The sequence below is a fragment of the Excalfactoria chinensis genome, chromosome 16 (genome assembly GCF_039878825.1).
Source record: "Excalfactoria chinensis isolate bCotChi1 chromosome 16, bCotChi1.hap2, whole genome shotgun sequence".
NCBI classification, from domain to species: domain Eukaryota; kingdom Metazoa; phylum Chordata; class Aves; order Galliformes; family Phasianidae; genus Excalfactoria; species Excalfactoria chinensis.
The window spans coordinates 4,743,998-4,767,951 of record NC_092840.1 but is presented as its reverse complement, the minus strand read 5'-3'; the positions used below and the strand labels follow the sequence as shown (position 1 = coordinate 4,767,951).

Genomic DNA, 23,954 nt, shown 5'->3' with positions numbered 1-23,954 from the left:
AGGACACTGGGGTGATATTTCTCTGGTAGAACTGAATTCCTGGTACCTGTCTTTGGTCTGCATTGGTGTTGTGTTCTTGGAATGCAACGCTTGGGTGCTGGGAAGACACTGAGATGTGGCACCCCGTGGGTGCTCAGAATGGGATGGGGGAAAGGTTGTTGAGCATTCACTGTGTGGGTCCATTCTGATACACAGAAAGACAGACCTGGAACCTGTTTGCTTTGTCTTATGTGAGAGGTCTGCCCAAGTGCCATGCTCTACTGCTACCTGATAGGATCTGTACTGTGAGAAGGAGGGTTTTTTCTGCTAATGGAATGAGTAGCTACAGGTGTGTTGGGAGCATGTGTAGAAGGCAGCCCATCAAAGTGTTTTGCCTAGGTCTTATGCTTTTGTCTTAACCTGGTGAGCTCCAGTCTAGTTATGTCACTTAATTTGTAGGAGGTTGGCTGTTATTTTGGGCTTCTGAACACAGTATTACAAATAAGGTTCTTTCACTTTTATCACTTATTCAGTATTTTAATATCCTAGATGCCTCTGGGCTGGCAGTGGAAGCACAGGCTGCCCAGAGCTGTGGGTGTCCCATCCCTGGGGGGAGGGAGGGCAGAGATGGTTCTGGAACAGGACGCTGGACTGCTTAAAATTTCTGTGAGCACATTGTTCTCCTGGCATTTAATGATTTCCTATGTCTGTCATCTCTTGTGAAGAAGATGAACGTGGTATAAAGCCAAAATTAATGCAGAGTTTGAGGGGATGGTAAGTTAAAAGCTGTAGGCCTGCAGTACGTGAGGTATTGGAGCACGAAGACACCTGTGTGAACCCTTTCTAAATGGATCTAAGGCAATAGAAGTTGCATGTTTCTAGATGTTACTGCAGGGGTACAAAATTCATTGAGGAACTGCTGTTTCAAGAGGAAACTCCAATGTCTGTAGTATTGTCTGTGGGCAATGCTGGATGGACTCCTACCAGGGCTGTGACAGCACTCAAGGCTGGGGCTGTCCCTTGAGGGCAATGCAGGAGACACAGCATGAGGAAAATGAGGTAAAAGGTATCCAAGTATGGAGGAAAAGGTGTAACAGAGCAGAAAGCACTGATGTGTCCTTATTAGAAGAATGAGAATAAAGATTGCTAAGGAAGTAAACTTAAAAGTCTAGGTCTTGAATCGAGTCCAGCTAGTGCAAGTTTTGTTTGCTTCCCCGCTTTATCCCTTGCTTTTATCTGTAGAAGGTCATCTGTGGCAGTTGAGATAACTTTTTCACATAGTTTAGTGAAAGATTTTCACAGACTTGAAGGTTGATGCAGTCGTAAGCCTTACCCTTAGCAGAATGCTGCCTTCTAGGTGCTCCTGTTGCTCATTCAAGAGGTGGCACTGGGGGGGAAAAAAAATCCCAGAGGAGAGACTCAAAAATTGTTAAACTTGGAGCTGTTTGGAGAAGTTTTTCATTTACTTGTATTTATGTTAAGGCTGGATCTATGTGAATATAATGGCTTAGATATAATTACAGTCTGCTTTGCTGTGTTACCAGTGCTTGTGGCCAGCTGTGCCCCGTGGGTAGGACTGGCACACACTCACTCTGAGCACACCGTTGGTGGATGCGATTATGGGATGGGGTAACTTTGTTTTAATCACTTTGTTCATGAAGGGCTTCAGAAATGGATCTGGTTGAAACAGGTAGAGGTCGTGATTTGGTGTGGCAGAACTTGATAAGAATGAAATGTAGGTGTAGGCAGCTTTGCTCTAAACAGATCTTATAGGAAAGTCTTGAGTAGTTGTATAAAACCATTGATTAGCATAAGTAGTAATTTTCTTCCAGTTTATAACATCTTGTGGTGGAGAATGTATTTAAAAATGCTCCCTTTTTTTATTACAGTCTTCCAGTCCTTGTTTTGGTGCTTCAAAGTGAGGCCCTTCTGGACCAAAATAGCTTTCACAAGCAAAGTTTTTCAAAGTGTGAATGCTTTCAAGAGGGCAGCATCTTCTTGGTTAAGGAGAGGTGACATCTGGAGGCAGCGCTCTTATGTCCTCTGTGTAAGAGTTCTTTACCCAGCTATGGATGCGGTGCATGTATTTGCATTAATACTTAATACATTAAAAGTGTTCCATTTAGGAAGTGTTAATATTTAACTTGAACATATTATCTCTTCTTTTGGACATCTACACTTTACTATGCAAGTGTGGTCAGATCAGAGGTGGTTGTGCCTGCATATGGAAATAGAGTGAATGAGAGTGTCTGGCCTTGTTTCTTGTGCTTCCTGACTTGAAGGAAGAGCCTTTCACATTAAAGAAGATTGAAGGAAGAAGAGATTGGTTTTTTCTTTTTAGACAAAGACATGTTTTGAAATTGCTACAACAACATGAGATTGAAAAATAAATGAAGGAATTGTTGACTATTTGATACTTGAACCAGACATGACCAGGAAAGTGATTGCTTTTGTTTTATATCCAGTAGAGACCATCAAAATTGGTACTTTACTGCACTCACACCACTGGCGGAGCTATGTTTATGTTGGGATTGAGTAGCAGTGCTCAGAAAAAAGGGTTGTAGTGCCTTGGAGTGTCTCTTCATGGTGATGAGCTGCTATCATTCTTTATTTCCTTTTCATGCTTCTTTAAAAGACTTCTGTTGTTGCATTTGGCTTTAAGATGAAAAACCAGTTTACAAAGGTTGATTAGGTGCCTGTTATGTTCCAGACACAAGTACGCCCTTAAATATGCAGCTTAATATATGCAGACTCTCTAGGCTTCCCAGACACATGTTGCTCTGTACACTGATGTAAAGATTTTCATTGTTTTCTAATGCTGCTGGCAGCTTCATCTTTCTGTTTGTTTTCTGGAGCTTCAGCTGTTTTATTTTGCATCATCATCATTAACCCAGCAAGCTGAAGCCTCAGTGAGGAGGTGAGGAACTAAGGGACATATTTGAGAGTCAGCAGTCATGGTTGGAGTGCAACTGTTTAATTAGCTGTACAGGCACGAATGTTGCAAGTATGTGCCTCCTGCTGTGAATTTATTGCGTGTGCTTGGTAAGCAACTTTCAAATGTTTCTGATTGTAGTGTTTGGGGGGAAAAAAAATTGCTTTTAATTCAGGAAAGACCCTAGTTTGCATAGTTTCTGCCAACATCTGTTTTCCTAATTTGAGCCTTTTGATGCTTAACTGCTGTAAAACAAAGAAAAAAGAGTAGTAATTTTGGGTGGGAGAAATCCTTCTCTATTTCTCACTCTGCCTCCCCTGGTATAGAAGAGTTGCTAATCTAACTTTTCAACAAATTCACCATTGGAACTGAAAGCTTCCAACCTTAAACAAAGCAAAGCATGCATTTGGAGGAGCGACTTGGAGCTATAGGAACTGTTCTGTTCCTTTTTATACACGAATGGGTCAGTTCTCTTGGAAGTCTGTAGTTAGTGGGGAAGAATCTATTTTAAAGGCTGTGACTTATTTTCTGCACAGACTGTCCTTGAGGACTTATAGACTTCTCTTATTTGAGCCTGGCTACACGGTGGCAGCTTCAATTCAGCCCTAGATAGGTCTTACCATAATAGTAATGGAATCTGTAAGTCCTAGATAAAATATATAATGTGCCAGTTATGCAGAGCAGTGCTCTGTTCCTTCTCCAATGAAGTTTTACCTCTTTGCTGCCTTTGGAGGTAAGGATAGAGGTTAGGATGCGCAGTGTAGCAGTGCTCTTCAGGAAGTGTCTAAGGCCCTTAGATGGTGTGTGTGCTGTAGCATGAAAACAATATAGGTTTGCATCCTAGTGTTGCATTTTACAAGGGTCCAGCTTACCCTCTCTTGTTTTGTATTGCTTAGCGTCTGCTTTAGAGGGCTTCTGCCTTTCATGCTCTGATGAAGGGGAGATGAACACCTGATGGGTGCCAAGCTGGCAGTCATCCTGTGTGGTGTGTAGCAAGGCTGAGGTGAACTTGTAAAGTGGAGCCAGGCAGTGCTGGTGAGTTCAGTAGTTAATAGGAGCCAAGGGTTAGAGAGCTGTTTTCACTCAGAGGCAAGGTATCCCCAGTCTGCTAGTTGGCAGTGTTCTGCCTGTTTTGAAGATAATATCTTTTCATCCCTGAACTGCATTGAGAAGACATTGTGGAGTAGCTAACAAAAAATTCTCAAGGTGAGATCTTATTCGTCTTCTGTTATTTGTGAAAGCTGTGTTGCCAGAGCTCCTCCTTCCCCACCATGGTTTTCTTTCTAGTGTATCTGTATATTTTGACATTGGGAGTTTACAGAGATTTCTGTAGTGAAATGACAGGACTGCTGTGGCACACTGGGATAAACTTCTCAACCATATGTATTTTGTATATATTCAGTTGCCTCTGGGAGCTGTCTCCCTAAATAAAAGAAGTTAAAGATAGGGGTTTCCTTTCATCTATCCCTCTTGTCATCTTCAGACAACAATGGGAAGATTCAGAAGTCTTGAAGTCTTTCAGACTGCTTCAACATTAAGCAAAGATCTCTGATGTGGAGCAGTCAGCCGATATCTTTGCTCGTGTGTCTGCGATGCATGTGGTATGATTAAATTGAAGTTGCACAAGGATGAAGCTAAGAAAATCTGTCTTTAAAAACCGTGCAAGTGGTTTCTTTTGCCACATCTTGGATAAAAGTGTGCCTGGAGCCTAGAGAGACATTCCAACTGTGCAAGCAATATGGGAAGAAGCTACTGTCCTTGTCAGGTCTGAAATGTCCTGAAAGAGTTAAGCTCTAATTAGCTCACTCATAAGGTATTTAATATCCTTATTAAACTCAACTGCTGGTTTGCTTTTTTTTTTTTTCTTATGGTGAATAAAATTTCTTGAAGAGCTGAGCCTCTGCTTCTCAGATCAGAGGCTCACATGTTGAAGCTGGCAGTGCTAGAGGCTAGTTCCTATCTGTGTGACAGCATTTTTAATTTAACAGGACCGGCTTTGATGTGCTCGAATATTTATAGGAAGCTTCAGATCACTGCAGTATATGTTCTTTTCAACTGGAGCAGAAGTTCCTCCTCATACAACAAACTTTGATTCTCTCTGTTTACTCTTGGGTCCCTTTTGGATTTGCAGTTGTCTGAGAGGTTTTGTGTTACAAAAATACAGTTTAAGTGGGGGAGGAGCTGCTTGATTTCCCTTCTGGTTTCTGCAGTTTGGGGAGTAGTCTGGTTACTGTGTCTTAGCTCCTTATTTCAGCCCAAATACAGCTAGCAACATTGTGGAAGAGACTGATACAGTGAAGCTGAACTTAAAGTGTGGTTAGCATGCAACATTTTCCCATCATCTGACAGCTTTCTTGTGTCTCCAGGGTCTCAGACCTGAGATGGGTTCAAGTCAGAGGGCCCTCTCAGGAAGACACACACGCGTCCCAGAGAATCGTAGAGGTTGGAGGGGAGCATACAGATCTCCCATCTCTGCCTGCTGTGTGCTGGCTGCCCTGGAGGGCCCATCCATAGCCTGTGGCACCCACAGCTCTGGGCAGCATTGCCAGGGCGTCACTGTCCTCTGAGTGAGGAATTTCTTCCAGACATCCAACCTCTATTTCCCCTTCTTTAGTTTAAAGCCACTCCCTCGTCCTTTCACTATCTGGCTGAGTAGAAAGTTGCTCCCCTTGTGTTTATGAGCTCCCTTTAAGTACTGGAAGGCTGCAGTGAGGTTTCCCTGGAGCTTTTTCTCCTGCAGGCTGAACAGCCCAACTCCCTCAGCCTTTCTGCCCAGGAGAGGTGCTCCAGCCCTTTGATCATCTTCATGGCCCTCTGGACCTACTCCAACAGAAATAAGGAGAGTGAGAGCTTTCAAGTCACTTTGTGGCTTAAAGAGGAACTGAAAATTTGAGGTTAAGCTCTCAGTGGGAGCTGATCAGAAATTATGGGGGGGGAAAGAAAAGTTTTAGGTGGAATTTTCTTTTTTGGAAGAACTATTCCACTCAGATGGTTTTGCTTATGTGGAACTCTGTTCATACTTGGGTGGAAATCCTAATGTAAGAGTGCTCAGTGGGTCAACTATCAGCTAAGAGTTCTACTTCCTTCTTTATACCTTTCTTTGCCTGGGCAGCTTACCAGGCATGCCATCTCTGCCCCGTTGCCCTTCCAGCACCAGGAGGTGGGCTCTGTCAGAGCTGGCACTGTAGGCCCTTCCAAAAACAGTGATGTGGAGTTTTTGCCACTTTCAGTAGTTTTGGTATCTTAGAAAGGCATGATTGTGGTTGGAATCTTTCCCTTGATTGTGCCAGAAGAGGAAGTGTCCATGTCATATGAAAGTGTTTCTCAGGCTAGCTATTTCAGTAAACTACTTTCCTCCTATTTTTTCCTACTATGTTGCTGTTCTACTTTACCTTCCCAACTTTCTGTTGTGGATCTCTTCTGGACTGCTTTATCATTCTTTCTCCTTCCAGAGAAAGCTTTATCATGGTCAACTGGGGCATGGAGTCATAGAATAGAATCACAGAATTATAGAGTATCCTGAGTTGGAAGGGAAAGCAAAACAGTAGTGTTTTATTTCCTAGAGTTTTCCATGTGGATGCCAACAGTTGAGGCAGATCTCTCTAGTTTGTTCTGCTTTGTTCTCTGTGTTGGGTTTGTTTTGCAAAGTTCTGTATGTTTTGTGTCATATGGCTGTGTAATTGTAACTTGTTCCATTATGCTTAACTGGGAGCTCAGTTATCCAAGCAGTAAATTTCTCACGTAAAAATTCAGCCTTTTTAGTAATGGTAACTTTTCGTGCATGTCCTACACTGGAAAATGTTTGTGAATATAGACATTCCTGCTGTAGATGCTTTGTTGGTACAGCCTATTCTAGTTCAGCAATTGATTTCAATTATGTCACTGTCTGCATAGCTAAATAGTGACAGGGAGTGACTGCAGGAGAAGTGATTGATTAGCCCCACTGCGTGTGTGCCTATTTGATGCAAATAGTTTGCTCAGAGTAATGTTTCTCTTGTTAGGGCAATTCTGCAGGGAAATAGGGACCTGTGACTTAACGTGGAGCTTCTAAAATACACCAACAAACAGAACTGTGCTAGAAGACGATCTTGGTACTGTGTCTTGTAGGAGAAAAAAGAAAAAGCTGCTTATGGAATCTAAAACTATGGAAAATTAGTATGGTTTCAAGAGGAGCTGATTAGAATGTGAAGAAGCTGTGTAGTGTCTTTGAGAAGCTGGTGTTGTTTACATTCTGCTAAAGCTGATGTGAAATCATCTAAATTGCGTGGCTGCTGCAATACAATTTTGGTGCTTGTGTTGATGGATGTAACTGACTTCATTGAATATATATATATATATTTTTTTGCAGCATCCTTTTGAGACAGGAGAATTTTGATAGCATTAAAACAATGGTTTTGTCTCTGAGAAGGGTTTATCTGAAGATTGCATATCAGTTTTAGTTTGGTTTTTGTGGAAATCTGGTGAAGCTGTAATAGAAAGCTGATACTGATGTGAGGATATGCCTTAGTGAGTTCCCCTCTTGCCTCTAGCATATGGGATTATTGCAGTCAAAAGGAATTACAGAATTCCAAGGGAACAAAATGGAACCTGTGTATGGCACCTGCGTGACATGCTGCAGTTAGTCAAATGTTTTCTCATTCTTAGTGTTCTGTTGCTAAGACAGATCTCCTCACCCTTGTTCAGGGGCTGCTGCTTCCTCCTTGTGGCTGAGCAACCTTGCCTGAACCCATCAAGACCAAGGAGAAGATGCTGAAAGGGCACAGATGCTCTTAGGGCTTCTGACACATGATATCCATGATACAAAGGGTAGGATAAGGAATGGGATTCTGTGTTTAAGTCTTTTCCTTGCTTCTTTCCTGCCCTTTTCCTGTGATTTGAGATCATAATCAAGTGTTCAAGGGCTGGATGGACTTAAATAAACCCTTATGCCAATGAAGTGTTCTGTTGAGGAGTGTTGTGAATGTGACCACGATGTCTCAAGGTGCAGCTTTCATGGTAAAGAAGTTCTGTCAGGGAAGGATTATTACAGAGCTTGTAGCAGAGACCTTGATCTTGTCAGCATCCATGCTTAGTTATGGCACAAATGAGAACTGTGCTTTTACTGTTCAATTGTTTCTCCAGTTTCCAGCTCTGCTTCCCAAGTGAATATATTTTTCAGTGATGTTTTATGGTCTGAAGTCATTGATAAACACATATGCAGGCAGTTGCTGGAGCCATTGTGGCTGAGCCATTGAGTCTACAGCTTTATAGTCTTCTCAGGTTACTCGGATGGTTGTACTCTTTTAAGTGAGCTCAACAGCATGTGCTGCACTTGACAAATGTTGCTCAACCTATGTTTAGAGAAGGAATGGACTTTGGAAAATTTTTCAACTTTGGAAGGGGTTACTTCCATGTGATGAAGGATATTGAGCATCTCCTATGACTAGAGAAACACTGTTTGAAAAGCATGTTTGCATATAAAAAGCTTTTTTCTGTAACTTAAATGTATTAAAATTTGAACTGCTTTTAAAGCAAAATTGTATCAAGCTTTTGACCCCCTTGCATTTGATCTGCTCTGCTTAAGCTATTCATATTTAGTATTTTTATTCATTAGTATAGCTTTATTTTTGCATGATTCCCTCATCACATGCAGGTCAACAGGCTATCAGATACTTGCTGTCTTGGTATTTTCTGATGTGTTGCCTTAGGGACAAACAAATGAGTATATAAATTAAATCAAACTAGAAGAGGGGAGATTAGGCGTAACAAGTTTTTACACTGAGGGCAGTGAGGCACTGCACAGGGTGCACAGAGAGGTGCGGGTGCCCCATCCCTACAGATACCCACAGTCAGGGTACAGGGCTGTGAGCACTGATGGAGCTGTGGGTGTCCCTGAGCACTGCAGGCAGTGGGAACTGATGGCCTTTGGGGGTCCCTTCCAACTCCAACCATTCTATGATGCTCTTTTACCCCCCCATGTGAGAAAAGAACAACAATGCCCATTTGTTTGAGTAGCATCTCAGAAATACTTATGCCAGCTCTAAAGTATGTTGTTGCTCTGTGGGGACCCAGAATTATCGTGTTTTGAAATGCTACGGGTTGTGACTGATGGTGGAGACCCTACTGATGTCAAACAATCATAAGCAAGCTTTGCTGCCACTGTATTGATCTCACTGTGCTTTTGTGCTGGGAGGATATAGAAGATGGCAGCATATGTAATGATGGTGAGCTAGGGGAATTATTGGAAGATGAGCAGATTGGGTCAAAACTAAACCCATGGTCTGCTTTGTTATGGGTGAGTGTGTGCTGCCTATTTAAAGGAATCATAGAATGGCTTGATTTGGAAGGAATTCCCAAAGGCCAACTAGTATCACTCCTTGCAGTGCACAGGGATACCTGCAGCTCCATCTGTGCTTGCAGCCCTTAAGGATGCCATCAGTGAACTGCCTCTGTTCTGTCCTGAACGCCAACACCTAACACAGCAGAATATCCAGCTCTTGATGGGTAAGGTTTATAAAGGAGTGGAAACTGATTAAACCGAGTGGTATAGAATGCTGAGGAAAAGGAGGTGATGGGTTTGTAATAGTGATTAGTATATGAGGAAGAAAAAAATCAGATGTGACCTTCTGCAGCAGAGCTGTACCTTGGTTTCTTCTTCTGAGTCCTGTTTGGTACTTTGAGTTAACATCAGGTAAGAGATGGAGCTGTTAGCGCTCTGGAAAAGCTCTCTGAATTTACATGCATTGTTTCTAATCAGCTTCTATGCAGGTCTGCAAACACTGCTGTGTCCTCAAACTATCTTAATAACCCTTTTAGAAAGGCAAAAATTAGCATGTTTGGGTGACGAACAGCAAACCTGACATGAGAGCAGTATGAGGAGCTGAATCCTGTCATATGAGCTGAGAACATGACTTCAGAAATAAAGGTTCTGCCCATATGTGTGTGTTACACTGTCTGTTTGGATTGTGGGAGTATTGCAGCCTTAGGTTTCTTCTGGTTGTGACATGGTGTGAAAATAAAGCTTACATTAATAAATCAAAACGAAATCCTTCCAGATGACTTGTCTGGCCATCTGCACTGGTATGGGAGAACTGGAGAAGATGGAAATTTGGACTATTTGAATAATCTGCTTTTAAAATACATTTAAAAGTGAACTATATAAAGGAAAATAGCCCATGTTGGAGGGCTTTCTTGAATGGAATTGTGGTAGATGTCTTTGCCTTAACTTAAATAGATAACAAAACCATAAGAGTCCTGTTGTGCAGTAATAATTATAGATTAGTGGATGCTATGGTACGTGAGGGGATGTTCTGCTGCAGAGCCCATCTTTGCAGGGTGAATAAACAGTGTGTTTCTGCCTGTCTTCTTTTGGAACATTAAATGTTCATCAAATTTGTGCACAAGATCTGAAATGATTTGTTTCGGTATGATGGCAGTCTTTATCGTTCCCCTCTGTGAGTGAGTAGGCAGCATAAATGGCTTATTTCTGTTTATTTTTCAGCACACGTAGGAGTGTTTCTGTATAGGGCAGTCTGTTTATTTGAGAGGATCTAAGCTTGAACTTAAATTCTGGATACAAGGTGTATTAGGGCAGACAATAGTATATTTGGGGAGCAACTTCAAGGAATCAGATATCTTATGCTTCATTTTAAACTTGTAGATCTCTAGAAAGGTATTTGCAAGTGTTTCCCATGACCAGTAGAGTAGGAAACAGGAGGAAGAAGATGATAAACCTGTAGTGCAGAATTCTTCATGTAGTTGATCTTTGCATTCAAAGGGAGAAGCTCTGGTTTGTTTTGAAAGGAGATGGTTTTAATCTTGAGCAGGGTGTACCTGATACAAGCTATTTGCCTTTGTTTTTATCTGGCCATAAGCGTGTAGCGAGAATTGAGAAGAGGAGAAATTTCTTGCCTGTAATGCTTCCTAATGGTGTTTTTAGTATGGTGTCTTATCTCTGATCCATTGTGGAGGAGGAGGTCTAAAAGGACACTGATGGGAAATGCTAAGGAGTTCTGGAACCTTGATGCTCTTGGCAGCCCTGTGCATGATGCTTACAAAGTAATTAGAGCTATCCTTCATGATTAGTTCATAGATGGAATATTTGCAGTGTTCCAATATTTCACATACAGAAAAAGAAGGGATTTCCTACATATCCAGTTGTCAGTGCACCTATCTGTTAGCATAGAGGACTTCTACCTTCTGGTAGTTTTGTACTAGATATCATAGATTTGCTTGCTTCAAGTTTGTCAGCAACTTTAGTTTTAGTTGCAATTGAGATGTTTGACTTCTTTCATTTGCCCCCATAGTAACTTATCCATTCATATAAGCTGTCAGTGTGAACTTCATACTGCTTCCAGGTAATGGTGATCTCATGTTAACCTGTCAAATAGTTTTGATTCTGGCCTATTTGCTAGATCAGCTCTGGTAAAGCTTGGAATGTGAGAATCTGTCTTCAGTGCTGTGACTGGCATTCAGCCTCAGACGTTACTGTGTGACATCCACATTTCCTGTGACTGATGTTCTTCTGTATTTGTCTTAGCCCCCAAATACTAGGAATGCTCTTTAGCCAATTTCATATTTGTATAGAATTACCTGACGTGTAACTTTCCAACCTACAGTCAAGTAAGGAGTTCATCGTACAAACTTCTAAATTGATAACCCTTCCTTGTCATAAATGGATTTGCAGTTCTTATGCTTATGTGTCCCTCTATACTTTAGTGTGAGTGACCAAAAACAATGATAAGAAATACAGAACTGGCAGTTAAATAATACTGCTTTGGCTTCAGGAATTTAAACTGATATATGCATGGCTGAAATTTGAGGACTAGCATGTTTATGATAGACGTTGTCATTGTATTGCCATTGTATTTGCTTATTCTTAAGAGCTCAGCATGAGACTCCTTTCTTGCTGGACAGGTGGAAACTTTGAAGGACTGTCCTCCCATTTCCTCCCCTATTTCAGTTCTCTGTGCGCAAGAATGATGGAGCTGTGACTTTGTTCCATATAAAGTGCAAGACTCGAGTCTTTGTATTGGAGTTGTAGTTCAGGAGTTTAATAGCTCTTCATGGTCCTTTTCCCCTTGAATTTGTCCTGTACCTTCTGAAAGATCTTTTATAGTATGTATAGCAGTGAATGCTGTTGTGTTATATATAGAATCCACTTGGACTGTAGCATTTCAGTTGCTTTAAGTTGAAGTATGCCCGACCATGAAATAGGGGGAAAGGGTACAGTAAAATAGAGTAAACTGCTCAGTTGCCAGCTAGTGAGTGCAAACCTGGAATACAAAGCCATACCTATGAAGGAAGGGGATGTTTCTGGCAGGAACTCTGTAATTCTATACCTTTGTGAAGAACAAGAGTGGCAGTGTCTCACTTACAGGCACACTCCACAGTGAAAATGAGGCTGAAAAATGGCTGCATCACATATTTACCTCTGTAGAACATGGAGTTGGAGGGACTTTGACAAACTGAGAGTAAGCCGTTAGGTCTGATGATTAGAAGCTGTCTGTTTTCAGACTTTGTTCTTGTTTGCTCCTCTTTACACTGATTCATCTGTTAAGTTGTAGAGTTAGAGAGGTGTCTGTGCTCAGTGTTCCTCTTGGGAAGCCAGAGGGGTGGAAACATTGTTCAGTGTCCGTTGACAGGCTTCTACTTCTAGAGCATGGGGAGGGGTTGGATAACCTGCAGAGAGGGGTATCTGAAGATGTCCTCTGCATTCATAAGACATGAGAACCTACGTCTGTGGAGAGCAGTGCCTGCTAATCATCTTTCTACTGTGGTTACCTGAGCCAGATCCTGAAGTGTTATGGAAGACTAAAGTTGAGGAGGCAGCTAATGGGCTGAATGTTTAAGATTCTTAATAGTTTTAGGAACAGGTTTCCTGACTTTGCTGCCAGTCAGAAAATGTAGGTCTTGGACAAAGGCACTCAACTATACCTCATTCCTTAGCACGCCAAAGGTGTGTACAGTTAACGTGCACACACCCCTCAGTGTTTTATTGCTTTCCACACATGTACCCCTGACTTCTCCAATAATGGTTCTGTCCTGCTCATAAGAGTTTGGGGACTGTGTTCCAACAAGGTTAGGCTGCTGTAAAGAAAGGTTGGGGGGATAAAGGGGAAATTTTTATACCATCAGACAGAAGGCAATGTGGGAAGCTAACTGGTATGCTCTCTAACTTTGTCAAGTTCTGAACAGCTAGTAAAAATATTCTTGGGGGTGAACAGCATTGCATCTGGGTGATGAGAAACAACTGCTGTGTGCTGATCACTGCTCCATCTTATCCCTGGAGGTAGTGCAGCCCCACAGTGCACCAGTAGGGCTTGTGCTACAGTATGGGGTGCTCATGTCACCTTCAGAGGAAAGGTTTGCCTACTGTATAGGTATGCAGTACAGTCCAAATGAACTCCTTTACCACAACACAGCTATGGGAAAAGCTATGCTTTGGTTTGCCTGTGACATTGTATAGATATTCATGGCATCTGAGCTCAAGAACAAAAACCAGTGTGTAGAATAAAAATGTAACAGGACAAGTGGTGTCGATGTCCTCATCATAAGCCAGAGTTTCGTATGTAGTAGACAACCTCTGTTTCTTAACCAAAGACAAGTTTGGATCTTGTAAATCCTAATAGGTTTTGCAGATTTAACTGAGGTGCATGAATGTATGCACTAATGTCATACAGAGGGGTTTTTTGGAGACCAGAGTTTACCCATCACCTGTTCTCATAAGGATGAATACCTCTCTGGGTTTGTATGTGGATGGAAGAGTAGTTCCAAGTGCTGGTGTGTGAAGGCCAAGATGGTCCACAGTCATGAAACAAAAATCAAAATCCAAGGGCACATGAGAAGTAGAGGGGTGAGATAAACTGTTACGTGTTCCATGTAATAGGGAAGTAATTGCAAAGCATAGGAACTCAGACTTTGGGAGCAACCTCAAACACAAAACATCTTACTGATGTTCCTCTTATTAGAAGATGGGATCATCTCGTGTCCTCCTATCTTTCCAGTTGCCTCCCACCATAAAGGCATCCAGGCAGCTTTAACGCTTTCAGTTGTTTGAGGTTTTTTTGTAACAAAAGTGCACCCTTCTGCTTCTTGCCACTGTGAGAACGAGTGGGAGGCCAAGAGGTAATTTCATCTGCTGGTATTTGTACTGAAGTACTGAATGTTGGGTCTTTGGAGGGTCCAATTTGAGAGGGTATTTGGGTATTTATAGCTGATTGTTTATGTGATTGGGAGTAATGGTGTCTTGCAGCCATTTAAGCTGAATTCTGATGTGTTACAGAAAAAATCTTTATAACTAACAAACTTATTTTTAAAGTTTTTCTACTTCTCCCCCATCAAAGCAAGAAAGAGGAACAATGAGAAGATAATTACTGCTATGTCACTTTTCATTTGAGTTGTTAATCTAACACATTTAATTTCTAGACTCCCGGTACCTTTTTTTCCCCCTCTTCTTTACACATCCTCTAGGGAGTGTGTGGCTTACTGGTGACTGAAGGGTTAAATCATCTTGCTTTTGGAAGCAGCTGGGCAGTTTACACTCCTTGCTGGGCTGTACAAAAATACTTTTCCTTTGAAGTACTGGGAGGAGCGGCTAAGGGTAAAACCTGGAATGGGGTTGCAGCTAGCAGTTTGTAGTGGGCTTAGCTGCAATAGGCAGCTGTGCCTGCAACTGCTGTGTGAGATGGCAGGGAAGGTCAGGGCTGCTTTCTCTCTTCCCTTTACAGTCTTGGTGGGAAGACTTTATTTTTGAAACTCTTTAAATACTATTGTTGGAAAATTCTTGGATTGGAACAGGTTGCAAGAACTATAGATTAAAAAAATATCCTTTCTCATAAAGATGGGAGAAATACAGGGCCCCTATTGAATGCTTCTTGGCTGCCTGAGACTTGGTCTGGTAGTGAAATGCAAACTGCTGTTTGTGGTAAGAAAGATTCACCTCCACTGAGCGGTGGGAAGGAGGTCCAACTCCTTTATTGTGTGTATGTGCCAGGAAGAGCTTTCAGGGGTCTTGTTTCTGAATTGCTTGAACCTGCAAAATCTCATTCCTGGTGCCACGTTTGGGACACGATGAACTTGCAGTGGAACTACTGGTGGGATGGTGAGAGTTCTGCAACCAGGCTGGATAGAGGTCACTGTGCTTCTGAGGAGCACTGTACAATAGGAAGCCTTCTGTTGCATACAGCAGACTACATAACTATGAATCAAACTGCCTGATATGGTTCAAAGCAAATGTTTTCATAGATGAAACCTGATGCGAGATGACTCTGGTGCACTTGCCAGCAGTGAAACCAGGCAAAATGTGGTGACTCTGGTTTTTTTAGGGTAATACTTGGCACACTAGTAACTGGTTATGGAAAATATTTGTATGCTTCTTTGGGGGAAGGTTTGAATAAGAGAGAACTGACACCACTATATTAAACTGTGGAAAATAAACTTCCTTCAGTGATTGCTGCCAATAAAGGTGATTAAGAGCAGTTTACCCACCAACTAATAAGAAGGTGACATTATAATGCCTGACTTTGTTCTGTGTTGGGAAACCTCCAGTCTGCTTTTTCACTACAGGAAAGGGCTTTGTTTTCATTAGTTCTAAATCAGCAGTTTATCAGATGTCAGCCTACTTCAGGAACGGAGGGGAATTCTTTGGTGCATCTTTGAGCATTTTTGGGGAGAGGCAGGGGGGGCAAATGGGAAAATTGCTTTACATTTACTTCCTATTTGAATCTCTTTAACTATTCCCTGCCCCTCATGTAAGTGAGTTTGTAAGCTGTGTGTACACGTTGCTTACCATCATGAGATGATGTTTTGGATCTGTTCCTGCTGGGCGGGTGGTAGAGCTCCATGTCACATCTCCAAATTTCTACTTGGATTTCTCAACTGCCCTTAATCCCATCCCTTATTATTTACTCATAAGGGTCTGACAGTTGGCTGTTATTAGTATCACTGTTTTTGTTTCCTGATGCTCTTTAGTTTCCTGTCTGTCTCTTTTTCTGAATGCAAAAAGCATCAAGAATTGAGTAGCTGAATATTTGTCAAGCTGTTCTACTCTTTTGAGTTACATGAAGGGTTCTCTCCTTGGAATTATTTATGCTTGTAGTACCTTGCTTTCCCATTTATTTACCCTAGAATTTGAGTAGTTACATTGTAATATAGGCCTAAGAATCTCAGGCAATCTGGCATCCTCCCAAAGCTGTCACTCAGAATCATCACTGATAAATGCTGAACATGTTTATTTTCTGGGAAGGTAAGGGTCGGTGCCATGGCAGAAGTGAATGTAAATGGTCCTAGAACAGAATTTTGGGGATATTCAGTTTTATCAGACCAATGCCATATGTAAATCCCTGGTTGGAATGAGGAATTGCATAGATTCTTTTGTGTTGACTGTGTGGATCTTAGCTGGCATTGCACAGACAAGAATTAAAACCTCCATTCCATTTACCATGTTGTTGATTTGTGGCAATTGGGATGCTTCAATTTGATGCCAAGGATGGCTCTTATTTACTGCAAGGGAGAAGTTGGTCAATCTTCACATTATTAATTAATATCCTTTTAATTAAATGGAGTCTAGAGAAGCAAGAATGCACAGCTGGTGTAGCGACTTTGCAGTGCGTAGCTGAAAGACTAATGCAAAATTGTCACATTCTACTTTCTAACTGTAGGAAAAGTGTCCAAATATTGTCATAGTGACACACATGCATTGATGTGTGTTTTTTGTCTGCCTCTCTGGGCCACAGGGGTGCACATGCTGTTTCAGTGTGGTAACAAAGCTGCTCTTGGGCAGGAATGGGTGCTCCTGCATTGCCCAAAACTGTGCAGGCAAAGCAGATATTATCAGTGCTGGCCCTGGGGCATAAAATAGAAAGATCAAAGCGCATGGCAGCAGCACACAGAGGCTCTTCAAAGCCTGAGTAAGGCAGGATTGATAGAGAATGAGAAAGCTCTTGCTGATGTAATCACAGCCTGTGAGACAGGTTGTGTTGTGCTTTTTTTTTCCCCCTTCAGATTTAAACAAAGACACAAAGACGGTCCTTGTTTGTTTAGAGAGGTGAAGCGTGTGCCACAGATGTAGGGCACGGATACCTGAGTATTTTAGAAGCTTTCCATGGGTAGCACAGAGCCCAAGCTTTTAGAAATAACTGCAAACTCACAGCTTTACTTTTTATTGTGCGCAGCTCCTGCATGTGGTTTTCTCCCACTTGTGGTGTCCATGTGGGATCAAGTAGGAGAATGGCAACAGAAGGAATGCTTGTGTTCAGACTGCCTTCATTATTAGAATGGAAACTATCTTGTTTTCTCACAAACTCCTATTAAAACACTTATGGATTTGTTTGGAAAAGAGTAGTACAGGCAAGGTGGAATCAGGGGAGGTGATAAGCCTGGTTCCATGTCAAGCAGCACAGGCTTGTTCAGGCACAAAGTATGAGTAAGGAAGGAAGTTTGCTTCCCCCTTTGTTGATGTAGAAAGGAGGAAGGAGAGGTGTGACTTCATTGGAACAGGTATGTAGGGATGGAATGAGTTCCCCATTTTTCTCCTCTACAAACTCCAGTTCTCGTTATATGCTGTGTCTGTGGCTGTTTCTGAACTCCCATTCTGGTTGTAAAGGTGAAGGGTAGAAAGGGAATCTTGTGGACTTGTGACCTAGAGCATGGTAGGGTAGTTTTTTCACCCAGAGATATTTGTACAGAGTACAGTGGATGATGAGTAGTGCAGTCTGATATGCAGAAACTTGGTGGCCATGTGGGCGGCGTGATACAAAGACTGTATTATCAGAAACATAACCTAATTTAGTTGGTGTAGCTGCATTGGGGTTTGGTAAATGTTTGAAACTCAGGCAAAGCAAGCTCACCTGCTTGGATTGTAAGTCCTCCATGGATGCGTCTGCTCTTGGTGTAGGCTTCAAGTGTGTGTATGTGAACTGCCTGTATGTGTCCCATGGGGGGAGAGAGCTGCTCTTGTGAGTCTCTGGAGAGCTGTTAAAATTCTGAATCTGAAAACTTATTTCACCATTCTACATTGTTTTGCATGCTGATTGTTTTAGAAGGAAGATCCAATGGTATTATCTTAGTCCAAAAACTGATTGCATGATGCTGGAAACCACAGTGATTATTTCTAGCTGGCAAAACCTCCATCTTTCCTTCCCCTGTGGCCATGAGATTATTTACAGAGTAATTCAGATTAGTGCCCAAAATTGTGGCACCCTTAAGTCTAAAAATCTATCATGGTGGAAAGGAGGGCTGTTGGTGTTAATGCTTCTTTCCAGGGTCAATGCTATGTTTATAGTCTGCTAAATCAGTTTACTATCTTAATAACAAGTCCTGGCTTACAGTGTTGCATCCTCTTTATTGTGAAGCCTCTGAGATGATAGTGGTGTTCCTAGTGTTGTCTCATATGGAAGTCTCTCCATTCTGCTGGCTGGTATCAAAACTTCCTCTCCTTCCCTTGAACCTTCACTTCTATGCTCTTCCACAGATGTCTGTTTGATACTTGATGCTAGCAAAGGAACTTCAATACAATTGAAATACACTTTTGGTTTCCAGTTATCAAACCTTCAGGCACCAGGAAATCTGTGTATCTTCTGTATATCTCTTAAAGCTCTGAGATGGGCTCTGACATGTACTTCTCTTCATGCTGCAGGCACTTCCCCTCATGATACAGAGAGGCTTGAGAGAAATTCTGGGATGGGAATTCTTGCAGCTGCTGTGACTTTCTAGGAACTCATGCATCCACTTAAAAATGTATATTTCCTTCTGGGGAATCCCAGTGAGATTTCTTGTTCTATGCTGGTGCAGCCTTACCTTGAGTACTGTGTGCAGTTTGGGGCACTACAATGTAAGAAGGGTTTAAGACTTCAGAGAACATCCAAAGAGGACAACAAAAATAGTGAGGGGTCTGGAGGGCAAGTGGATGTGGCTGTGGTCCTTTGGTTCCTTGTGGAGCAGAGGAGGCTGAGGGGAGGCCTCACCTGTGACAGGATTCAAAGGGATGGCGTGGAGTTGGGTCAGATGGGGGTTAGGGGAAGAGTCTGCTCCAGAGGATGGGGGGCATGGAGCAGATTGCCCAGGGCAGTGGACACAGCCCTGAACTGCCGGAGCTCAAGAAGCACTGGGACACTGCTCTCAAATATAGGGTTTGGGCAGTCCTGTGTGGAGCAGGGGGCTGGACTCCATCATCCTTGTGGGTCATCTCCAACTTGGGACATTCAGTGATTTTTTTTAAGAGACTGTGATGATATGGTCTGTTGTAATAGAGAACAGTCAGTAAAACAGACATTTTTCTACCTGTAAGAGAAAATGCAGGAAACAACCACTGTGGTTTTGTTTTTAGAGAGCACTAGGATGAAAATATGATATGTAAGCTGATTCCTATGTGCTCCTGAAGCCATTCCTGTGTGCTCTACTGAGTTTGGTCTCCCACTTCTTTCAGCAGTATCTGTGGCCTTTTGATTCATGCAGCCACGTGAATTAACACGACTGCCATACCAAGTTAGACTAAAAATTAATCTGCTCCAGTGACTTTCTCTGGCAGAATCTAGTTGTGGATGCTTAAGAAAGAATATAAGATTAAAGGAAGCACATGGGGAGAATTCTGCAGCACATGCTTCTGGGCTCTACTGGCATGTGCCTTAGGACTACCTATCAGCATCAGCTAATACATATGAGCACTACATGGCTATTTCATCCATTTTTTTCCCCCCACTTTGTTGTTTAATGGATTGCTTATCTGACTTTGCGATGGCAAGATCCTGTTTTGAAAGCCTTTTCAACTATTTTATTCTATGATATCATACTTAATTTTGAAGAGTAAATTTAGAGTCTGAGTTGGTGCACTGCAGTGCAGGAGGCCTAGAACAGCAGCTTAGTTGGCACATAGTTAAATTGCTCACTAACACAAAGGAAGAAGGGTAAATTTCCAGAATTGTCTCATTCTTATTGACCAGGGTAAGTTTCATAGGTTTCTTTTTTTTGAGCTATGGATGAGAACGTGTTGCCAGGAAGTCGCTGTTCTTTCTGTCTTTCTAATTCTGTGCAGCAGCTGCATCATCTTTAGCTGCTATTAATGTTCAGAGCTCTTTGAACAAAGGAGTATTAGGCTGATGTAAAATCTTCCTCTGTGAAGTTATCTTTTGTCTCGATTGCCCTATTGTAACCATTCCTGTATTTGTGAATGAGCAGGAAGCTGCTGATGATAGTGAGCAGATGAGTTTGATCTTCAACAGGTTTTACTCAGACTTCCACTTGAGGGAGTTCATGTAGGAGCTGAGCTGTACCGCCGTCAACTGCAGAGTCTGATCATTTACACTTCCTTTGTTTAAAGAAAGCTGAAATAATGTATTGATGTGAGAGAAAATGTGCTAAACTTCTGTATCCACACGTTTCATTTTGTTTGATTGCAGATCGCATTCACTGGTTGTCCTGTTTCTGTCTAAACAGATTTGTGCATGTCCAAAAAAATACTATGGGAGGTAACTTAATGGCACCTCTTGTAGCAGTGATCAGAGGCTAGGAAAAGGGAGGATTTCTTTCCAACAGCTCTCCTTCCATGCATGTGCTTAAAAGCATATTACTTAAGGCTGATGATGAAACGCATCCTTAAAGCCTGACATGAGCAGTATTAAATGTTGTGGAAGTCTTTGCCTTTTTCTTCTGGATTGGCAGTGTAGAAAGTGGAGTTATCAGCCAAGTAGTAGCATATATGTATCCACAGTGCACAATGTTAAGTTTCAGCGCAGCAAGCTAATTTAGAATGTTTATTTATTGAAAGATGATGTGATCTTGCACAGGAAGCCTTTCTTAGTCTGAGCATGTGAAATAGCAAGCTGAATGCTTGTAGTGAGCTAACAAGAATGGTGGGAGTAAAGGGCTCATGCCTTAACGCCAGAAAAACCTCATAGCTCCTGGGCCTGAAATTGCAGCCAATTCTGGCAGTAAGAGCTATGGATTTGAAGTCGGGTACTACGTTAGTTTAGTTCTAGAGTAAAATGTGGTAGTGTTGGAATCATTAGGTAAGAGGAGCAGAGTGAAACCATGTCACGGGTACTTCAGCCTCCAAGTGTCTGCATGTTGCATGCAGTTCAAGTCAGTGCATCCTAAAATTGGACTGGAAGACTTCTTAACTTAAAAAGCTGGCAAATCACACCTTATGACTTGCCTTGTGACACAAGGTAAGACTTTACGTAAAGTCTGATGTAGAGATGGTGATTAAGGAACAATTATTAACTATTCCTTACAGTATGTGGGGATTTCCAGAGTCTAATGAGTGAAATTCATGAAGCAGACTTGGCTTTAGCAAAATCATGGATAATTCTGACATGACAAGTTGTGTTACTGAAGGATGGTGTTGAAAATAAAAGCGTGAGTGTTGTCCAAAGTAAACTAGGCAAAATTATGGAACACAAATATTTTGCTTAGTATCAAACCCAATGCTCTTGGAGAGGTCTTAGTACTGGAAATCTTTTAGTCATTGGTAGCCTTAATTAAGAAGCATCTATTCTACCTTTTTTTTTTTTTCCTAGACTGGGGGAACTGGTCATTGTTGGAGGTAGGATGCTCTGCTGGTTGGCTATTTGGGCACACCCTCCATGGCTGCTTTTATAACTTCCCCAAGTTTGCATTAGGAACTCTGTGACAGAGGAAGCAATCCAGTCTCTTGGGAAGCAATTCAGCTGCTTTAACCATAATGTTATGTTTTCTCACAGTAACTTACATCATTCACTGCACACTGTCCAGTTTTTGTGATGTGCGAGGGAAACATCCTACAGACAGGGCTCATTCACCCCACAGTGCTGTGTGACTGGAGTAGAGCTTACACCATTGATTTCCCATTCCAGCGAGGCATACCTCAGTGGTGAGGAGTGCCAACTGTAGATACACAGCACTAAACACAGTCCAGTAAGCTCTACTGGACTTGTTAGAGTGGGCTGTATGCCAGCGCTACAGGAGCTGGTTTTAAAGGGAGTTTGTGTGGAAGAGAGGAAATGAAGGGGTAGTCTGAAAGAGATTAGTGCCTACATTAATGGCCACTGGGAGAAGGAATCTAGCAAGAGGTGGGGAAAGAAGGAAAATTGCAGCTAGTCTGGTTGTTTGCTCTGCAAAATGGATCAAATGGAGGTTGAAAAGGGAAAGTTTCATGATCAGTTAAATGGCGATGTTTGCAGTGACTATTTCAGCAGTTTGCTATGTTAGAATTAAGAACAGCTTATTCCAAAGTTATCCTTCCTTGCTCCGTGCTACAAAACGTCCTTCAGAAGTGGTTTAACATAGAGCTAATCTCATTCAAAATGGTTGCCCATTGCCACTTGGAATGACAGGACTAAAGCCACAGGCTGCCATCAGGTGGCTGTTCTTAAGAAGGGCATTTTTCTTCCAGTAAACTCAAATGCTCCTTCCCATGTGGTGACATAGAAGGTCTCAGTGTTCTCTAAGTTCTTATGTAATAGGCTCTGAAAACAGTGCAGTTATTCATTATTTTATCTGGATTGGAGAAGCCAGTGGCAGCAGGTATTTTCTTTTATAGGAAAATAGTACTATTAATCTGGAAGCCGTTTTCAGAACAACTCTTTGTGCCATGTTTATGTGCCATAATGCTGGGCGCAACTTTTTTCCCTTCCCCCCTTCCAAAGTATTCCATTTCTTTCTGTGCAGGGACTTGTTTTTCCCTCTACTGTGAATGGGAAAGTAAGTAGAAAAGAAGAGTATTTTTTTTTCTATGTAGTCTCACAGGGAAATGACTTATCTGGGGCAGAAATCCAGTTACCTCTGTCTTCCGTTAGGATTAGATCCAATGAGTAGGCCTATCTGTTCTTCCTATCATGGAGTAAAGGCAGTTCTATTCCTTTGCATACACCTGGGCCTCCTCTCAGGTAATTGCATCAGAGGCTTTTACTTCATCTCTGCTTCCATTTTAAACAGGTCAGGGTGGTATCAGTAATGGCACTGGATCTGACTTAACTGTATTTAAAGCTAGATGCAATGGTTTCAAACTAAAAGAGGAGAAATCGAATGTAAGGAAGTCTTTATCCTGAGAGCAGTGAGGAAAAGGCACAGGGTGTCCAGAGGTGATGGGGATCTGCAGTAGATGGGGTCTGAAGAGGCATGGGTGGTCATTTATAGCAGGAGGAGTGAGGGAAGACTTGTCAGTGGATGTAGTGCGAATAGGTTTATATCAAGAGGGGTAAACAGGCTGAAGGGACTGCAGGTCTAATCTTTTGCTTCCTGGGTGGTTCTTCCAGACTGACTTTAATCAAGGTGGTAATCAAGAACTTAATAAATACTAAATCCCCTATTTCCATTGACCTTTGTATTGGACACCAGAGTATTTGTTCAGACCATGCAACTCTGCCATTTGCATTTTCACTCAAGCCACTGTTTGTTGGTGCCAACTGAAACTTCATGCTGCTCTGTCTAAAATGTGTATTGTTGGTTCTTTAGCAAGTATCTTCTGTTTCTCTTCTGTGTTTTGAGGTGGATTCTAGAAATGAACTGGGAGGTAAACACTATGGGATTATTTTGTATGTGATGTGATGCTTTGGCTATTATTTGAAGGTAGTTTTTTATTGTGAGACACTGTCCCAAGCTCAAACTGAAAATATGTTCTCATTTTCTATGAGAAGTAATAAAACAACAGCCGGCTACACATTCTCTGCTGTAACTTCACCTCATTCACTTCTAATCAGTACGTCAAAGTCTTAATTTTGAATTGAAAGTCCATCCTACGCATTGCTGTCTGCCTGCTTCTCCCTTCTGCTGCTATGTGTCCTGATGAGTCTAAACAGCATTTCAGCTATCTAAAATGCAAAACAGGGTGGATAGCAGGACACACATCACAGCTCTTTTGTGCTTCCCCTATTGCAAAGTGCAAAGCTACCCATTTGATATTTCTAGCTAGAGCAGCTCCAGTGCTGTCCTCCATCTCTGAATTTCATTGCAGCCCCAGGGGAAGTTGCACCTCTGTGGCTCTCTTGCAGCTGCTGGACTTTGATGGGGACATGCCTGCACTCTTTCCACTGGCCTCCCTTGGCAACCAGCCCTTTGAAGATGACCTCTTGCTGTTTGCCTGTTGTCT

General features: G+C 42.0%; 1 protein-coding gene across 2 annotated transcripts in view; it reads left to right on the top strand.

Moving 5' to 3' along the window:
- Positions 1-23,954, top strand: part of ZNRF3 (zinc and ring finger 3) — a 68,805-nt gene that overhangs the window by 4,816 nt on the left and 40,035 nt on the right. The window lies entirely within an intron of this gene.